This window comes from Felis catus, chromosome D2 (assembly GCF_018350175.1).
Source record: "Felis catus isolate Fca126 chromosome D2, F.catus_Fca126_mat1.0, whole genome shotgun sequence".
Taxonomy (NCBI): domain Eukaryota; kingdom Metazoa; phylum Chordata; class Mammalia; order Carnivora; family Felidae; genus Felis; species Felis catus.
In genome coordinates, this window is record NC_058378.1 from 28179645 (window position 1) to 28199074 (window position 19430).

The following is a 19430-nucleotide window of genomic DNA, read 5'->3' on the forward strand; positions in this document are numbered from 1 at the left end:
AAAAGCCTTAAGGACAATGGCAACTAAAATGGCAACTCAAACAAGGTAAAATTGTTTCTGAGGTACTGATCCTTTAATTAGAGACAATGTCAAAATGCAGTGTGTTCTCTTAGCTTTATTATTTTGAATCTGTTTCTTGTTTCTCAACAAACTGAAGAAATAAACAGTGATTTTTAAAATTAATTATGTAGTGCAATTTTCCTCCAGGAAAACCAATATAGCTTAATTTTCATTAACTATATTTTAAATCGTATTACTCTTTTGGAAAACATTCAAGGGTGCTTTTATTTATAAACCAATAGATGAAAGCCGTAATACATTTATATGGTGCCTGGAAACTTTCAAAGGGGGCTTCTTATTAAGTAGAATTCAACAATAGTATTTTCAAATATCATTAAAATTTTTAAATGATAAAACCCAATATAACACTGAAGCCAAGAATAGTGGCATCCAGGGTTAAACTGCAGCATTCAGGATGCTAATTAGCTAACCGTGACTGTATGTATAATGAAGATATTAAGCTTTCTCTAAGAACATTGCAACTTGAAATTCAAATAACTAATGTTATGGGATAATTGGGGAATATGATTAACTGATTTAAACAGTACTGAAAATGCAGCACAATTCTCTTTCAAGAGGAAGAACCAATATATTCTAGAGACAAATGCCCAAATCAGAATTAGCATGTAGTCAAGAAAGGGGGTGACTAAGAGTACACGGGTAACCATTTTGAATAAATCACTTTAATGCTAGTCATAGTGTGAATAAGCATAATATATGGCTCTCAACTCTGCTCATGTTTCCTCTCTCTCTCTCTCTCTCTCTCTCTCTCTCTCTCTCTCTCTCAATTGCAAGTCCCCTTAACTGTCATGTTTAGCTGTCTCTTTGAGATGTTATTATACATGGTAACCGGTGAATCTGCTCTTCTGTGATATTTATAAATTATCTTAGCTCGCACAGCAAAGCCATTAAGCTTAGGTTGGGAAAGGCTTGACCCTTGGGTGCTTGCATGCAGTTTTCTATTGTAGGAAAGCTTCACCAAGCTCTATAGATTTGAAAAGACATGAGAAAATAATTTGAAATTCAGAAGGAACCAAGATGTTCTGTACCTTTTCATTGATTACAGTGATTATGGGTCTATATAGAATGAGTAAACTATTTAACAAGTGGTGCCCAACGAGAAGGTGTATTTTAATAGGGATAACTACTTTGGGCCCTCTGGGTTCTTTTAGATTATTTCAAATAATTGCATATAACCAACCTAGTAACCAGGAGATCATCAATAAAAGGAATTTAATGAAATAATTCTGAAGGATGAATTAATGTGCAAACTTTCTAGAGGAGATGGCCAAGAGAATATTGTAGGTAGCAAAATTTCAAAGTAGAAAACCAAGTGAACAGAACTAGAAACAAGCACAGTGGAGAAATAAAAATCATAATCAATATGCCTGACAGGAATTTATACTTGTAACTGCACTATATTGGCTGCCAATAAAGTGTGATGATGATAAAGGCAAAGAAAAATAAGACCTCTGGGATAGAAATAGAGAATTAAGTTTACTCCCTCCAAGAAAATAATAGAAAGAAAAATAAGGGAGAACTAATATACTAGAATTTAATGCAAGGTGGATCATTTCAGTACTGAATGAAATACTCTACAATTATTTTGCTATAAGACTATATATGAAGTTCTTCTGATTTGTTATAGATACTGTCTAAAGAATCATAGCCAATCAAACCTAAGTCCAAGGGGGCCCTCTGGCAGAGGTAGAAAGAAAAAAATGGTGGGTTTGTTGTAGCAGGGATACTATCTTACTCACCCTTTGGACCTAACACTATTGGCAAAGCAGGTATTTCATATATGTATATATATGTATATATATATATATATATATATACACATATATATATGTATGTATATATATGTATGTATATATATGTATATGTATATATATAATGTATAAATTGCATCATCTACAGGCTAGTTTTGAAAATAAATTATAACATTAAAAAGTTATCAAATATAATCTGAAATCATATCTAGAATAAAATATACATGAATAAATAAAAAATATTAATTACATATTTTATCCATGAATTTATTAGTTGCTGTCATATTGTTCTCTAAACAATCTGAGAGGGAACTTATATGTGCTACTTTTTAGAAATAAGGAGGCTGAGTTCCAGAGATAATTAACAATTTGAACAGTGTTATAAGTAAAGGAGTTTGAAAAGAACTCATGACTCACAGATACCAGAAACCATATTCTATCCACTTTATCACTCTATATTATTTAGATTATCCAGAACCTTGATTTCCTGTGTTTAAGTTGTTCTTTCTTGTCTTCTTATATTGGTGTTTATTCTATTTTTCAAGTTTCCGTCCCTTCACCCTTCCCCTCAAAAACAGATAAATATTAGACAACTTCTAACTTAAGCTTGTTTCTTCATAGATGGATTTTTAAGTCATTAAAAAGACACAAGGAAAAACATAAAAGCATATAAAATAATAGCAACTTAATATAGTATAAACAAAACATTTTTGTAACTAGAAAGTTAAAAAATAAGTAGATAATAAAAATAAAACATTCAACTGTAGGATACTATATATAGTAACTGAAGAACTAGTTACTTTTATCTCCATATCTGTGTGGATTCATATTTTAATTAAGATATTCAAGATCATTTTTCTGATAATATTTATTTGTTTTTTTTTCCATTTTAGATTTTTATGCAGATTTTTTAAAGCATAATAATCTCAACAAAGGAAGGAAAGGCAAAGGATTCAGAAGTTTCTGCTTTTTATATATAATTGAAGCCAATTAACTGTGGCATTTTTTTAAATCTTGTTTCCCTTAAGGCAGGTATTTACAAATACTATATTTTATGTATGTATTATAGGTTTTTCATTGCAAGAAGATTAGAAAAATGATCAGAGCTTCGGTAAACATTGGAAAAAATGAAGAAATTCACAATAAAATTAGAAGTAGTCCATTGAACAGGTATGTAGCTATATAACTGTGCCATCTGTAACAGCTCTAGAGGGAAAAGTAAAAGGAAAAAATAAGTGAGAATGACCTGTTAAGAAGTAGGTATGGTAGGGGCCCCTGGGTGGCTCAGTCGGTTGAGCGTGGGTCAGGTCATGATCTGGCGGTCTGTGAGCCCGAGCCCGGGGTCGGGCTCTGTGCTGACAGCTCGGAGCCTAGAGCCTGCTTCGAATTCTGTGTCTCTCTCTCTCTCTGCCCCTCCCCCACTCATGCTCTGTCTCTCTCTCTCTCTCTTTCAAAAATAAATCAACATAAAAAAAAAGAAAGAAAGAAAAAAGAGGTAGGTATGGTAATGCACGATCAGAATTAGATTCAGCCTTCTTTGGGGCTTAGAAGGGTCTAGAATTAAACACGATACCTTCAGAGTGGCCACTGGTTACTTTGGGTCTCAAAGGCCCCAAAACTCTGTTTTAACTCTCATCCCTTATTGTGTGAGACAGGAGGCAAGGTTTGCAGCCCTTACTTAATATCAACCAGTTGTACCACCTATCTCTTCCAAGACTTCAGGTACCTCATCTGTCAAGTATTGAGTACCAACAGCTCTTCAACGATGTCCTTAAAGAATATTTCAAAATTTTGTGAAGTAGATCAAAATGTATCAAATAAGTTTTATTAAGTGGGGAAAATCTTAATGACTAAAACTTTCTAAATATAAAGTGTTCTTTTATATATTTTCTTCAGCTGTATTATCTCCTTCTGTTGTTTCTTTAAAAATATTTATTTATTTATTTTGAGAGAGAGCATGCTTGCACGTGAGCAGGGGAGAGGCAGAGAGAGAGAGGGTGGGGGATGGGAATCCCAAGTAGGCTCTGTGCCTCCAGCACAGAGCCAGACACAGGGCTTGAACTCATGAACCTGAGATTATGACCTGAGCCAAAATCAAGAGTTGGACACTTAACAAACTAGGCCACTCTGGCACCTCTCTTCTGTTTATTTTTCTATTTTTTCTATATTCCAGGAGGGACAGATAGTATGATATAGTTATTCACAGCACTGACCCTGGAGCCAGACTGCCTATTTGTGAATCTAGCCCTGCCCATTCACTACCTACAAACCCTGGTAAAGTCACTTAATCTCTTTATATGTCAATTTCCTCATTTATAAAATGGTGATTGCACAAGTGCTTCCTGATGAGGAAGTCATGGGGATTAATGGAGGCAATATATATCAAGCACTGTTATAAACAATAGCTTAGAGCAGGAACAAGTTTGGCAAAATTTTATTTTAAAATTCAAATGTAAATATTGCATGTTGGTCCACAAAGAGTGCCATGACTTTTAGGTGCTTTGTAAAACGAATGAGGTATTACCAGATATTGTTAGGATATATTGTTTCAGTAAAAAAGAAGCAAGGTGTTTAAGCATTTATAGTATGCTACCTTATATCAAAGAATGGAGAAATAGTAATTTATATATGTATAGAGTTATAGCTATATCTATTTTTAAAAAAGGAAAGATAAACAAAAACTAATAAAAATGGTGATACCCACGAAAGAGGGACAATGGTAGAGAAGGTAGAGCTCTCCAAATGTGCTTTACTTTGAGGTTTTGACTTTGTAACTATAATAATGTTTTAAATGATTATTTTTTTTTAATTTTTTTTCAACGTTTTTTATTTATTTTTGGGACAGAGAGAGACAGAGCATGAACGGGGGAGGGGCAGAGAGAGAGGGAGACACAGAATCGGAAACAGGCTCCAGGCTCCGAGCCATCAGCCCAAAGTCTGATGCGGGGCTTGAACTCACGGACCGCGAGATCGTGACCTGGCTGAAGTCGGACGCTTAACCGACTGCGCCACCCAGGCGCCCCTTAAATGATTATTAAACAAAGTTAATTCAAACTAAAAAAACAATCCATAGAAATAAAAAGCAATGAAACAAGGCTATATAACTGGGCATGAATTGATATGAATTATTTTTAAGTACCATAAACCAAGAACTGTAAGAAATCTTAAATTGTTTTTACTAATCACCTTGTTAATAATATTACTGTTTTTATTCATTCATTCATTTAATTTATTTATTTATTTTGAGAGAAAAGAGGAGAGGGATAGCATGTGGGGGAGGGACAGAGTGAGGGAGAGAGAGAATCCCAAGCAGGCCACTCACCATCAGCACAGAGCCCATCATGGGGCTCAACCCATGAAGTGTGAGATTATGTATGACCTGAGCCGAAACCAAGAGTCAGATACTTAACTGACTGAGCTACCCAGGCACCCCATTACTGCTTTTATTCTAAAATTATTCTTAAATTATTATATATATATGCAGTCATATGGAACTAAGATTTTCAGTTTAAGAGAAAAGAGATAATAAACATATCAAATGAAAAAAATTACAAGCAAAACCCCATAAACTGAAATTTGAATTGGAAATATGGAAAGTATGGAAATATCAATATAAAGTATTCCTCTTTTAAAATATTTCTACAGAATAGTCCTAGATACAGTGACCAATTAAGTAGCTATGAGCATCCCCAGTGACCAAATTGTGGACTATGAACACCATTTCCCACAAAAGATACCAAGATGCCTTAAAGACATGGCTGTTGCCTGGTTTGGACAGAAAATAGAAGAGAAGATCTTGGGACTGCTTGTCATACCAAAAAGTGAGGATGCATCAGTGACCACAGAGATCATTTCACAAAGACTTAGGAACAAAATTGAAGAGGTCTTGTCTTTCCTTTCACCACAGTGAAGGCAGCCATGAGTATGCTCAGGCATCAGAAGGGGCTTGCCCCCAGTTTCCTACTCTGTGGCGACAAGAAGGTCTGGTTGGACCACAATGAGACCAGTGAAATCGCCAATGTCAACTCCTGTCAGCATGTCCAGAAACTGATCAAAGATGGGCTGAGAAAGTCTAGGATGGTCCATTCTGGGCCAGTGCTGGAAAAATATTTTGGCCCACCAGAAGGACAGGCATGTAGGCACTGGTAAGAGAAAAGGTACTGCCATTGCTTGAATGCCTGAGAAGGTGACCTGGATGAGGACGATGAGAATTCTGTACCAGCTACTCAGAAGATATCTGGATCTAAGAAGATTGACCACCACATGTCTCACAGCTTGTACCTGAAAGTGAAGGGGAATGTATTCAAAAACAAGTGAATTCTCATGGAACACATCCACAACCTGAAGGCCCACAAGGCTCGCAAGAAGCTTCCGGCTGACCAAGCTGAGGCCTGCAGGGCTAAGAACAAGGAAGCATGCAAGCACCATGAAGAGTGGCTCCAGGCAAAGAAGGAGGAAATCATCAAGACTCTGTCCAAGGAGGAAGAGACCAAGAAATAAAACTCCCTCCCTTTTGTCTATACATAGTGGCCTCAGCAATTACACAGATCGGTTATTCAATAAAACAACCTTTTATCTGCCTAAGAAAAAAACCGAAGACAGTCCTATTGGCAAAGATGAGATAATAAATTCAAGATCATAAAGAACAATAACTGAAGTGGATCGAAAAATATCAAATATGAGAAGATCCATGAAGTTATAATGATACCTAAAAACAATTCAATAATGATCTCCAGAATTTTAGTGAACTGGCCTATTATTCTGAAAACTTAAAAGGGAAAAATAATCAGATATTTTTTTCAGCCTTTCCTGTATGTGCCTCAAAATGAACACTTGATACAGTAAGGTTATTATTTATAGAAGAATTCCAGCCAATAAATGAAAAAGGAATGATGGAATTAGAATCTTAATATTTTGCAATGCCTATTGAACAAATAGATCTATGTAATAATCATTAGTAACAGATAAACTATCAGGTGAAAAACTGATTGGGAGCCCGATTTATAGTGGATGAATCAGGGGGTGCCTGGGTGGCTCAGTTGGCTAAGCGTCCAACTGGGGATCAGGTCATGATCTCCCAGTTGGTGAGTTTGAGCCCCACATCAGGCTCTATGCTGACATCTCAGAGCCTGGGGCCTGCTTTGGATTCTGTCTCTATCTCTCTCTGCCCCTCCCCTGCTCATGCTCTCTCGCTCTCTCCCTCTCTCTCTCTCTTTCTCTCTCAAATATAAATAAACATGAAATTTTTTTTTAAGTTTTATAATGGATGAATCAGGCCAATCACATAAAAACCTGTAGATTAACCTAACATTATAATAAAGAGATATTAGAAACTAAGGGCTCTTTAGTGTGATGCAGCAGAAGGAATCCAACATGCTGAATCAAGTATTCTTGCCAAAGCATCAAACTGAGATCTGATTAAACCTCTGTCTAGATATACAGCTCATAGAAAATGAGGTCAGAGGAAATTTTTACCTGATATCATGGAGATGCATGTAGCAAAACACAGAATGTGGGGAATTCCACAAAACAAATAACCCAGTTTCTTTAACAAAGTACAAGGGGAAAATAGAGAGAAGAGTTTAAAGTTTAAAGGAGATTTTAGATGTATACCAATGAAATGCAAAATGAGGATCTAGTTTGTACCCTGATTAAAAAAAAAAGGCAGCCAAATATGTATGTTGCATGCATGAATACTGAATTTGATGTTGATTGGTATTTGATTTGAAGTCATCAAATTTTTGCTAACTTTTTAGAATGGAATAATGACATCACAGCAATACATTTTTTTTTTAGTTCTTATCTTTTAGAGTTACATATAGGTGAATTATTTGATGTCTGGGATTTGCTTCAAAATAATCCGTGAGGATGGAGTGATAAATGGGGGTATAAATAAATAAAGTTTGGCTATGTGCTAATAATTTTTGACATTGACACTGGGTGATGGGTACACGGAAGTTCATTTCATTATTCTCTCTACTTCTGTCTATGTTTGGAAATTTATGTAACAGAATACTCAAAAATAAAGCTATTATTAAAGCACAGAATTAAACACAAAAAATTCCTGTTTAATTTTTTATCATGTTTCATTTATATTAATCTGAATTTATATACAGATTAATTTAGCCTGTTGAGTCTTCCAATCCAGAAACCTATTATCTCTCTACATTCTGTTCCTCAGCATCATTCTTGTTATCATTGCTGCTTTTGTTTCTACTTTCTTGGCATAGGTTGTACGCACTGCTTAAGCTTAATCAGAGGCCATCATAATTTACAAGACTTTTTCTGTTTTACCAGCTTATAACTGTTTTTTCTGCTTTACTAACAATAATCAGTTTGAAAGCAAATAGGAAGCAATTGCTTTTGTGTATGTAACTTTTTAACTTTCCTGATTATTCTTTTTCTGCCCCTAATAACTTTTAAGTCTAACATCTAATGTTCTAATATCTGATTTTCAAGCAAATCTAATATAATTTCTTAGATATTTAAGGTGGAAAATCCATAATATACAAATAAATGATAATTTTTCTCATCTGTTTAAAAAAATAGTTGCTGTGGACTGAATTGAAAAAGATGATACCTTTTCACTTGTTTCCTGAAATTCAAATTTCAAGAGGTTACCTGTATTATGTTCCTGCCCAACTTGGAACTCTCAATACCTCATTAGGTACATTAGGTACTCAATACCACATAGGAAGTGTGAGGTTAATATATCTGATGAATTGGCACCATGATTTAAATTTTCAACTCATTCTGTCATCAATTATATTTCAGAGAACATCATCAATATCTCATAGTTGAGAATATCTATCCCCGACACATACCAAAATATGCATGCCACTACCACTGGAAGATTAGTTAAGAGAAGGACACCTTGGGACACCTGGCTGGTTCAGTAGGCTGAGTGTCTGATTCTTGATTTTGGCTCAGGTCATGATTCCAGGGTTGTGGGATCAAGCCTCACATAAGATTTGCACTGTGTGGAGCCTGCTTAAGATTCTCTCTCTCTCCCACTGCCCTCACCCCTGCTCATGCTCTCTCTCTCTCTCACTCTAAAAATTAAAAAAGAGAAAAAAAGAAAAGAGAAGCCTTCCTTAATTGTTATTTTCAGGCTGATTAAATAACACAATTAAATTAATAAGAACCCAAACTATTCTTTGTCATAAAGTAGACATGGAGAAGGTTATCAGAGAAAACCGACTAAAAATTTTAAGGCCAATTTCAAAACATCAACATGAGTTTTGTTTTGTTTTGTTTTGGTTTGTTTTGGTTTGGTTTGGTTTGGTTTGGTTTGGTTTGGTTTGGTTTGTTTTCCATAAGGGATGCATCTTGTAGAGAAGTTACATTACTACTCCAGAAGACATTATCTTGGCTTCACTACACATAACACATCTGGGAATTGTCTGCTTGAAAGCCTTGGCTAGAAGCTCTATCTGATGGCCTCAAATTGATTGTGATATTGAAAAGTCTAAAGGAAGTTAGTGCACGTCACATGGCAGGCTGCTTGGCATAAACTGCCTAAGACACCAAATTTTCCCAGGGGAAAGACCAAAAAAAGTTGGATCAGGATTCCATATTGATTTTGCATTATGAGATAAAAACTTTTCCCTTCCATATACTGCATCTCACAATGGTTTTAAGTGCTTTTGCTTCGACCTCAAGCCTCTGCAGTGACAATGTAACTTCATGCCAGTTTTTTTGCAGCATACAAGCTGCCAGATACAATTATTTCTGACAACAGGTCCACATTTGTCTCAGTCAAGTTATGGTATTCGTGGACAAGAATCTTATCCAAGCTGTCACCATTGCACCTCATCTGTTTTAACGTATGTTTAGGAGGAAAGGGTAGTGCAGACTTCCAAAGATGCCCTGAAATGGATTTTTGAAAATCCTGACCAATAATTCTTACCTGGTTTTTCACTGACCAGTGTTACAGATGTTCACTCAGAGGGGCCGGCCAAGCTGAATACTAGTTAGGTTAAGTTCCATAGCTTATCTACATCCATTCTACTGAGAATAAACTGACAATTTACAAAATGAATCAGAAATTATGCTCAATACTGCTCTAGCTAAATGTATTAGTCATTTGTTTTCCGTAATCATTCACTTTTAACGCTGCAATTTTTCTTTACTGGGACTTAACTCAGTTCTTCTCTCTGAAAGTTGAATTTGGATAGGTGCCATTTCTATGAAGTCACATAGCATCTTGTGCTTTTCTCATGATAGCACTCACTACCCACGTTATAACAAGTCATTTATCTGTATGCTGTTCTGGATTATAAACACTATGAGTATAGAAATGTGTCTTTTCTTTTCTCTTAAATTCTACCTCCAGCACCTAGAATGGGAACTGGCACAAAGTACACACACAACAGCCAGATTACAAACAATCCCTTAGGTCAGGCTTTTTCGAGCCGGTTTCTAAAGCCAGGCTTCTTGACATTGTCATCAAGCTTTTTTAAAAAGCCACAGATATTCCAGTAAGGTCCTTAATGAAAGCTCAGTTGAGGCAAAAAGCCCCCTGAAATAATACTATTGGTAAGAAACAAGAGTAAACAGCCCCAAATAAAAGAGTTTGTCCCCAAAATGCCCCTGCATGTGTTGACAAACAACCCCAAATACAGAGTTGTTTTTCTGAGAATACAAGGTCACTGCCTTCAGACACAAACGAAAGTGCCCTCAGAGGAAAATTTCTTTCTCAGGTTGGAAGGGAATGAAGGAGCAATAAAAATCCATCTGCAACACTTCTTAGTCAAACAGAGATGGCAAATGGTAAAAAAAAACAAAAACAAAAACAAAAAAAGCAAAACAAAAACAAAAAAAAAACAGTATTCTGGTTCTTTGACCCAAATTTTGAGAGTCCATCATACTTAGTACATACATCCCCCTTAATACTTGAGCATATCTTAGGTGACACAGACTTGTGAATCAGCTACAGGTACTCTTTCCAGGGACTCTTCCTTATTATAGAAGTATCTCCCCTTGAATCATCTTGATTTCTTCCCTTCAAGAAACACACATTGAGTATGTGTTATCTAAATATTTACTAGAATATTTAGAAATGAATGAGATTTCACCATCCCTAAATTTAAAGGATATTCTGTTGGAAAAACTTACATATAAACGATTATAATACAATGTATTTATATGTCATATGCTTATAGTATATAACCCAAAATTGCTAATGAGGAAGTTACCAAAATTCCTAGAGAAGGTTTTATGGAGAATATAACATTTCAGGTATATTTTATAGACAATTACACCTGATAGATAATGGAGAAAGGCTATTCTTATAAGAGAAAATAGCATAAACAGTGACTTAAGGCATGATTAAAACATGGCTTGCTCAGAGTATGATAAATCCTTTGGTGTGACTGGATCACAGGTTGTGTAGCATATTAGAAGTAATGACAAAGTGTAGATTTGGACCAAATAGCAAAGGATCTTTGAATCAGGTTATATTCACTGTCTTTCATAACTACAATTGGCCCCACCTAGAGCACCTGCCAAGTTGTCTTATACAATATGACCCTGCCAACTTCATGATGACCCTCAACTCTGTGTCACATCTGATTAGACTCGGGTGACCACGTTATTCGAGAACAACCAACTCATAAACCAGATAGCAACCTATGAGGTGGCCTGGCACAAAAGGATCAACTTTGTCTTCTCTAAAATTTTAAATTGAAAAGATTGTAAGAATAAACTGATTTGGAGGGAAGCTGAAAGAGTCACGAAGTAGCATGTACGCTTTGAAGACAACATGGCAAGCCAACTCCATAGGACTCAAACACTACAAATAAGCCAGAGCTTGGAGGCAGAACAGAGGCAAACACAAGAAAGGTGACACAGATGGAAAATAGCAAAGTTCAAGGCACTGAAATGAAGCTACTTCCCTTCCAATAAGGTTCTTGCTCTTCTTGATAGCTGATTATTTTATTTTATCTAACAACCAAATGAATCAAATCAGAAGAACCTTGTGTGTCATGAGGATGAATCTGCTATTTCACCGGAGGTGATGGTGAGCTAGTCAAAGGATTTAAGCAGAACGATAACATAACCAAATCAGTGGTAGTGTTTTAGGGATGAAGTCAGACAATTCTGGATTGACCTTCATGTAATTACACTGAAGACTTATCAAATCTCAAAACAACAACAACAACAACAAAACTTCTTTTCTCTTTACCTTATCCCTTGGCATGGGATAACTTTCTATTTATCCCTTGGCATAGGATAACATTTTTATTTTGTTAGCCATATAGGAAAGAGACCATGCATATTAGAATACTAGTTACTTATATCCTTTTCAGAGATAATAATTTGTGTTTCAGTGCTTAAAGGAAGGTGAGCCTGAATGATTCAACATCAATAAAGATTGTTCCATAAATTAAATTTCCAACAATGAAAGGTATTTAAAATAATTGTTTAGCCCACTCAAGGAATGGGATGCATTAAATTCAAGGTAACAAAAAATCTGTATAGTTGCCAAAATACTAGTAGGGGTTGCCCTTGGATGGTGACAGCATGGTTACTATGTTTTATAATACATATGTATTGCTTTTATAATGGAAAGCAAATAAATGTAAAGAATAGTTTAAAACATATTTCATTTCTATCTAACAAAAATGATTTTACGTTTTAGCTGTCTGGACAAATCTATCTGAGGCTAGGTAAAAATCTATTTGTTAATGTTTGCTATTATTTTTCACATGACTTAAAGACTTTGGTTTGGATTCAAGAAACAAGACCATTATAAAAAATACACTAATGTCAAAGGATCTAGGTTGCATGCAAAGTTCCTGTACCCACGTCATACGTGAATAGAGCCAGTTATTCCATCTCTCCGGGTTTTAGTTTTCCGATATGTAAAGTGTGGTTTGGACAAAATAATCTCAAAATCCTTTCCAATTTATGATTTATGATTCTCTAAGCCTTTATATCACTATTACTTGGTATTACAATAATATTTTCCAAGTTTAACTTGCAAAAGCTTGTAAGCTACTTGAAATTATATGAAACCTCTCAAGCCTTTTAGAAGTATCCACAGAAAACCTACAAAGCTTAAGAATTTGGACTAATGGCCTAAACATGCGATGACATGTTTACTTATTTTGGTTTCTCCAGAGAGTAACTTAGAGTACTTCAGAAGGAAATTACCAAGATTGAAAGTTACATATACCAAATCAAATGTCCGCATGATTTTAACTAATGCCATAAAGAGAAAAAAGACATAGAACTAATGTAGGGGCGCCTGGGTGGCTCAGTTGGTTGAGCGTCTGACTTCAGCTCAGGTCATGATCTCATAGCCTGTGAGTTTGAGCCCCCGCGTCAGGCTCTGTGCTGACAGCTCAGAGCCTGGAGCCTGCTTTGGATTCTGTGTCTCCCTCTCTCTCTGCCTCTCCCCCACTCATGCTCTGTCTCTCTCTGTCAAAAATAAATAAACATTTAAAAAAAAGTTTTAAGAATTAATGTAGACTGTTTCCTTTAAGCAAAAGTCTGGTCTTGAATATAGCCAATGAATAGAAGAAATATTTATATGACTATGAGATAACTATTCCTATTTTTTTAAATACAAGCACACATTTATCTATCAGAAGATACAAACTTGGATCATAAATAAATAGTTGCCTATTTGAAATATTGTATTTTCTTAGCAATATAAACACATGTATACATACACACATATACACACAACACCCCCCCACACCATGTACATATATATCAAGTTAAAGTTTTTCTAATTTTTTACTATTAAGTTGTAAACATAAATTTGAAAAGAGCCAAGTATATATATATATATATATATATATATATATATATATATAGGTTTGAAAATTCATTCTGAAATGATAATAATTAAAACCAAAATCTTGATATAAAAAAGTGGAAAAACAAATCCATATTTCAGTTCAGAGTATAGTTGGCTTCTTAAGAAAGCATATACATAAAATTCTCTTTATTTCATTATAAAATCATAAACTCATTCTTTTGAGGAAATGTTGCCACACTCCTGTCATCACTGCCATGTCTATAATCTGTCATGCGAAATTCATCCTGAAACACAACAGATTGCACACTTTTATTGCCTCTTCCCCCTTAAAACCCATGTAATGACAAATGAATACAAATGAAAGTAAAGAAGAGATAAGAATGAATGAACAATGTCTACAAGGTTTTGGAAAACATAGACAATATTACAAATAAGTAGAGCCAAGAAAGCTTCACCTAAGTGCTTACTGAATGAAGACCCTATATTGTGCAACAGTCTTGAGAGCCTCCGGAAGATGGGGTGACTAAAAATATGGATACTGGTTTAAAGTATTCATGGGAAGTGCCAGATCCACATCTTCAACCCAAGAAACCAAGAGACTATCTGCTATGGACTGAATGTTTGTGTCCCCCTGCCTCCCACCACAAATTCACATGTTAAAGCCCTAATACCCAAATGAATGGTATTTCGAGGTGGGGTCTTCTGGAGGTAATTAGGTCATGAAGGTGGAGCTTTCATGAATGGGATTAGTGCCCATATTAGAAGAGACACGAGAGAGATCTCTTTCTCTACCATGTGAGGATACAGAAAGAATATGTCCATCTGCAAACCACGAAGAGTAACCTCACCAAGAGCCCAAACATGCTGGCACCTTGATCTTAGACTTCAGCCTCCAAAACTGTAAGAATAAGTTTCCGTTGTATAAGCCACCCAGTCTATGATATTTGTTATATAGTCAGCCTGGGTTGACTAAGACATACTCTTTTCTTCCAGTAGAGAAGAAGAAAAGTTTATTTTTTGTAAATTCAAACATGAGAAGCTAGACCCAAGTACATGAGACAAATCACTGAAGCTTGGAAATGAAAAGAAAATTAAATGAGAATGCACATAATGAACTTGGGGACCTCACCACCCTTCTCCTGCTTTGTCCCCAGAATACCAGTAGCTTTCAGCTCCAGTAAAGGAGGTTGGGGGCTTGGGGGGAGAAATGTATATATTCATGCATGTAGAGATTCCTTAGTGAAAAGGCAAGTTCACTTTTTAATTTGCTCTCACAAAGTCTGCAGCCAAAACCTTGCTCATATGCAAGGAACCCTCTCTCAGCTTTTAGTGCCTCACTCATTAATCTGAATAAGCACACAAGAAACTTAACATTTGAAAAAAGCTTCCAACATGAAATAGGCCAAAACAAACTAACTCAATACCTCAGAGTAAACAGTGACATTGTAGAAAAAATATAGTACCAAAACACCCTATATAATATCCTAGAGTGAAATAAAATGTCACATTTGTAAAAATAAAACAGTATGCAATGAAAAGGGAGAAAAAGAGAACCAAAAAGAGGTCCTGGAGATAACAAATATGATCACCTAAGTTGAGGGAGGTAGAGGATCAGCAAGCTTTTTCTGTAAAGAGACATATAGCAAATACAGGATTTAGTCTCTAAACTCTGCCATTGATGGGTGAAAGCATCCATAGAAAATATATAAATGAATGAGCATAAATGTTTCCTTTAGTTACAAATGTTTAACTTTATTTGCACCAGTTGACCTAAGAGCATCATTGCTGGATTTGGTTGTGCAATAGTTTGCTGATATCTGATCTAAATTTTTAATAAATAGATGATAGAGATAGATACATAGATATATAGATAGATAGATGATAGGAAGATAGATGATATATTGAGAGATAGATGATAGATGATAAGTAGATAGATACATAGATAGATAGATAGATAGATAGATAGATAGATAGATAGATAGATATTATAACATAAAGCTGAGGAAATCACCTGAAAGTAAGACAAAAAGATAAAGAGATGGGGGGTGCCTGGGTAGTTCAGTCAGTTGAGCAACCAACTTCAGCTCAGATCATGATCTCATGGTTTGTGAGTTCGAACCCCGCCTCAGGCTCTGTGCTGACAGCTCGGAGCCTGGAGCCTGCTTCTGATTCTGTGTCTCCCTCTCTCTCTGCCCCTCCCTAACTCATGCCCTGTCTCTCTCTGTCTCACAAATAAATAAACATTAAAAAAAAAAATTTTAAATGATAAAAAGATGGGAAAATAGGAGAAAACAACAATAAGACGAATCAATCCAGGAATCTAAAATCTTTTCAGTAAAAGAGAGAGAGATGACAGAGAAAATGGGGAGAGGTAATTAAAATAAAAGACATAAACAAATTTTTACAGAACCAAAGGACACAAAGCTGTCCATTGAATACTCAGCACAATGAATGACAAAAGGTCCAAATCAAAGTACATCCTTTATAATTTCCAAATACCACGGAAAATGAAGTATCACAAAAGCTTCCAAAGATTATACACAAAGAAGTCGCAATCAGAATAGCACCTGGTTCTCAACAAGAGTGAGTGTGAGAAGACAATAGAGCAATGGCTAGAATATTCTGAGGGAAAATGATTTCCAATTTTGAATTTTATATACAGCCAATTTATTAATCAGTTAAGATAAATCAAAAAAATTGAGACATGGAGTTTTTATATCACATGCACATTTTCTTAGAAATATACTAGAGTGCATGTTTCAACAAAATGAGTGGTGAACTAAGAAAATGAATATATGGGATCCAGGAAAGGGGAGGATGCAGAAAGGGAAGACTAGGTTAGCAGGCATTATTAGATACAACTACTATTAGATACTAGAAAAACAGAATGCTGCAAAGGGAAGGGATTATCTGAATTGAGTGTTTGGAAACATTAAGCACTTGATGAATCTTTTAAAATACTGGGAAAAAGAACTAGCACTAGGTACAGAAAAAAAACTAAGCAAATTTAAGAGATAGGAGAGAGAACAAAGGGGGGAGAGAGAAAATAGGAACAATTCCTAACTGCAAGAAAACCGAAAGGTTGAACGAGAATGCAGACATAATCTAGTACACCACTTGATCCAGTAACATCTTTGTTTACATAGTCATCTTAGATACTATTTAATACTGTATTAACATAAGAAGTAGGAAAGTGAGAGAGAACATGATATTAAGCTTCAGTTAAAATAGCAAGAAATGAAAATATCAACATTCAGAAATATTATGAGAAAAAACATAACAGCTAAAATAAAGTCACTGACTCTGAAAAGACCAATTGGTGAAGAAGCTGAGAAGGAGAAGCAAATATGGATGTTTTCAATACAAGTCTTGTCTCTTATTTCCTTTTCAGACTATATACATAAAATTCAGTTCTCAATGATTCCTTAATATTTTTTCATTTTTCAGTTACGTTAAGTTTCAAGTACAGGGGCACCTGGGTGGCTCAGTTGGTTAAGCGCCTGACTTTGGCTTAGGTCATGATCTCATGGTTTATGAGTTTGAGCCCTGCATCGTGCTCTGTGCTGACAGCTCACAGCCTGGAACCTGCTTCGGATTCTGTGTCTCCCTCTCCCTCTGCCCCTCCCGTGTGGTGCTCGGTCTCTCTCTGAAAACTGAATAAACCTTAATTTTTTTTTTTTATTAATTTAAACTACATTGAGAAAGCTAATACCATAAACCCATCTCTGACAGCTCAGAGCCTGGAGCCTGCTTCAGATTCTATGTCTCCCTCTCTCTCTGCCCCTCCCTCGCTTACACTCTGTCTCTTTCTCCCTCTCTCAAAAATAAACAAACATAAAAGACGGAAAGAAAGAAAGAAAGAAAGAAAGAAAGAAAGAAAGAAAGAAAGAAAGAAAGAAAGAAGAAAGAAAACCAGATCTAAGAAAGCCAAGTCTATGTAAGATTCATTTTATGAGTTATGCTTCTGTTTGTTCTTTTTGTGTTATCTCCTAAATTTCTTATTTTTTTAATTACTTCAAATTTTGTTTAAATGTTCATCTGTGCTACGTGTTCCAAAAAGAGAACATGCCTACAGTGTCTATGGGGGAGCAGTGTCGGCCTGAAGCCGCTGTAAAGATGTTGGTGCTGATCAGTGAAAATCCCAAAGAGAGACTACATCTTAGGGAACAGAAGGTCACATGAGTTACCTCCTACTTGCTCTCAAATGCGAAGCCCTCAGAAAGGGATTTAGAGATTTTCTGACTATTCTATCAAACTGTCACTAGCCTTTATCCTGTTATGTCTTCATAGCACTCATCTCTAGTTGACATTGTGTGCCTATGATGTTAGTTTTTACTATCTAATCAACTAGAATGCAAGTCCTCTGATGGTAGGCAGTTTGTCTTATTCACTGTTGTATCCTCAGCACAAAAAACAGTGGACGAACTTGATAAATATTCATCGAGTAAAAAAATAAACTCTCAACTCAGGACCAGATAAAGATACTTTATTTCTGTTAAGGGCCCGTGGCATTTGCTTCCAGGGACTAAGTCAATTTCTATCTGAGTCACAATTTTGCCACTTGGGGGCTCTGCTGTTAGCCACAGGAGATTCCTAAGCATTCCCCCTGCACTCTTAAGGGAACTATTTTTCAATCAGGATTAAGCATTAGCAATACAAAGAAGGTTTCTCTGGCCCTTTAAGAGAGTCCCCAAATAGACTGATGCATTTTAGTGTAATATAAGGACCCATAGCTCCTATTCTCTGCCACTACCTTGCAAACCTATGCAGAGTTTCTCTTCTCTCAGAAGTTTAATATCTTTTAGGTCTGCAGGGTAAAATTTAAAATATCAGACTTAATGTTTCAGAAACAAAAATAAAATTAACCAATGGAAAATTATGGTTTTTAATCCAAATCAAGATTTCTATTATCTTTCACTGTCTGGTGGTTGGGGAATTTAATTCTTAATGCTGATATATTTGTCAGGAAGGCAGATTTTAAAATATACTAGTGTACCTGGTTGAAACTATTCTTTACAATCCTTTAAAAATACAATAGAACATGCTGTAGACTGCATGTTTGTGTCCCCCTGCCCCTCCACATTCATATGTTGAAACCTAATCCCCAGTGTGATGGTATTTGGAGGTGGGGCGTTTTGGAGTGATTAGGTCATAAGAGGAGAGCCCTCATGAAGTGATTCATACCCTTATAAGAGAGGCCCCTGAGAGACCCCTTGCCCCTATGTCGTGTGAAGTTACAGAGAAAAGAGGACGTCTCTATGAACCAGGGAGCAGGCCCTCAACAGCCACAGAATCTACTGGCTTCTTGATCTTGGATTTCCCAGACTCCAGAACTGTAAGAAATGTTTCTGTTTGTTAAAAAGCCACCCAATCTACGGTATTCTATTAAAGTAACCTAAATGGACCAGAACAGAAATTTTTTCTTTAAAACTTCTTGTTTTGTCGGAATATATATGAAGCAAATATCGCAAAATGTTTACTGTGATACCATTTAAACAATATTGCCTTTATATTCAAAGCACAGCCATACATGGGAAATAGAACATCAAATATTAAGGTGCAAATTTGGTTAAGAGACATTTATAGCTACTCTAAAGTTTCTTTATTTTACTATGAGAAAGTATAAGAAATCTGGGAATGTATATATAAGACTATAAATTTTACAGTGTGGCTCTGGTGCTTGCCATGTTCCTTCACGGAATTTTTTCTAAATGAAAAGCTAGAAAACTGATTTCTCTCAATATAAATGACTATAAGTGACTTTGATTGCTATTCTATTGAATTTTTTGAGATTTTGTTAGAAGAACACCTCAGCATCAATACAAAAT

General features: G+C 35.6%; 1 protein-coding gene and 1 pseudogene across 5 annotated transcripts in view; one reads left to right on the plus strand and one right to left on the minus strand.

Annotated features, from left to right (window-relative positions):
* CTNNA3 (catenin alpha 3) overlaps positions 1 to 19430 on the minus strand; it is a 1783011-nt gene that overhangs the window by 959627 nt on the left and 803954 nt on the right. The gene's annotated exons all lie outside the window — the stretch shown is intronic.
* Positions 5751 to 6332, plus strand: LOC101086847 (annotated as a pseudogene).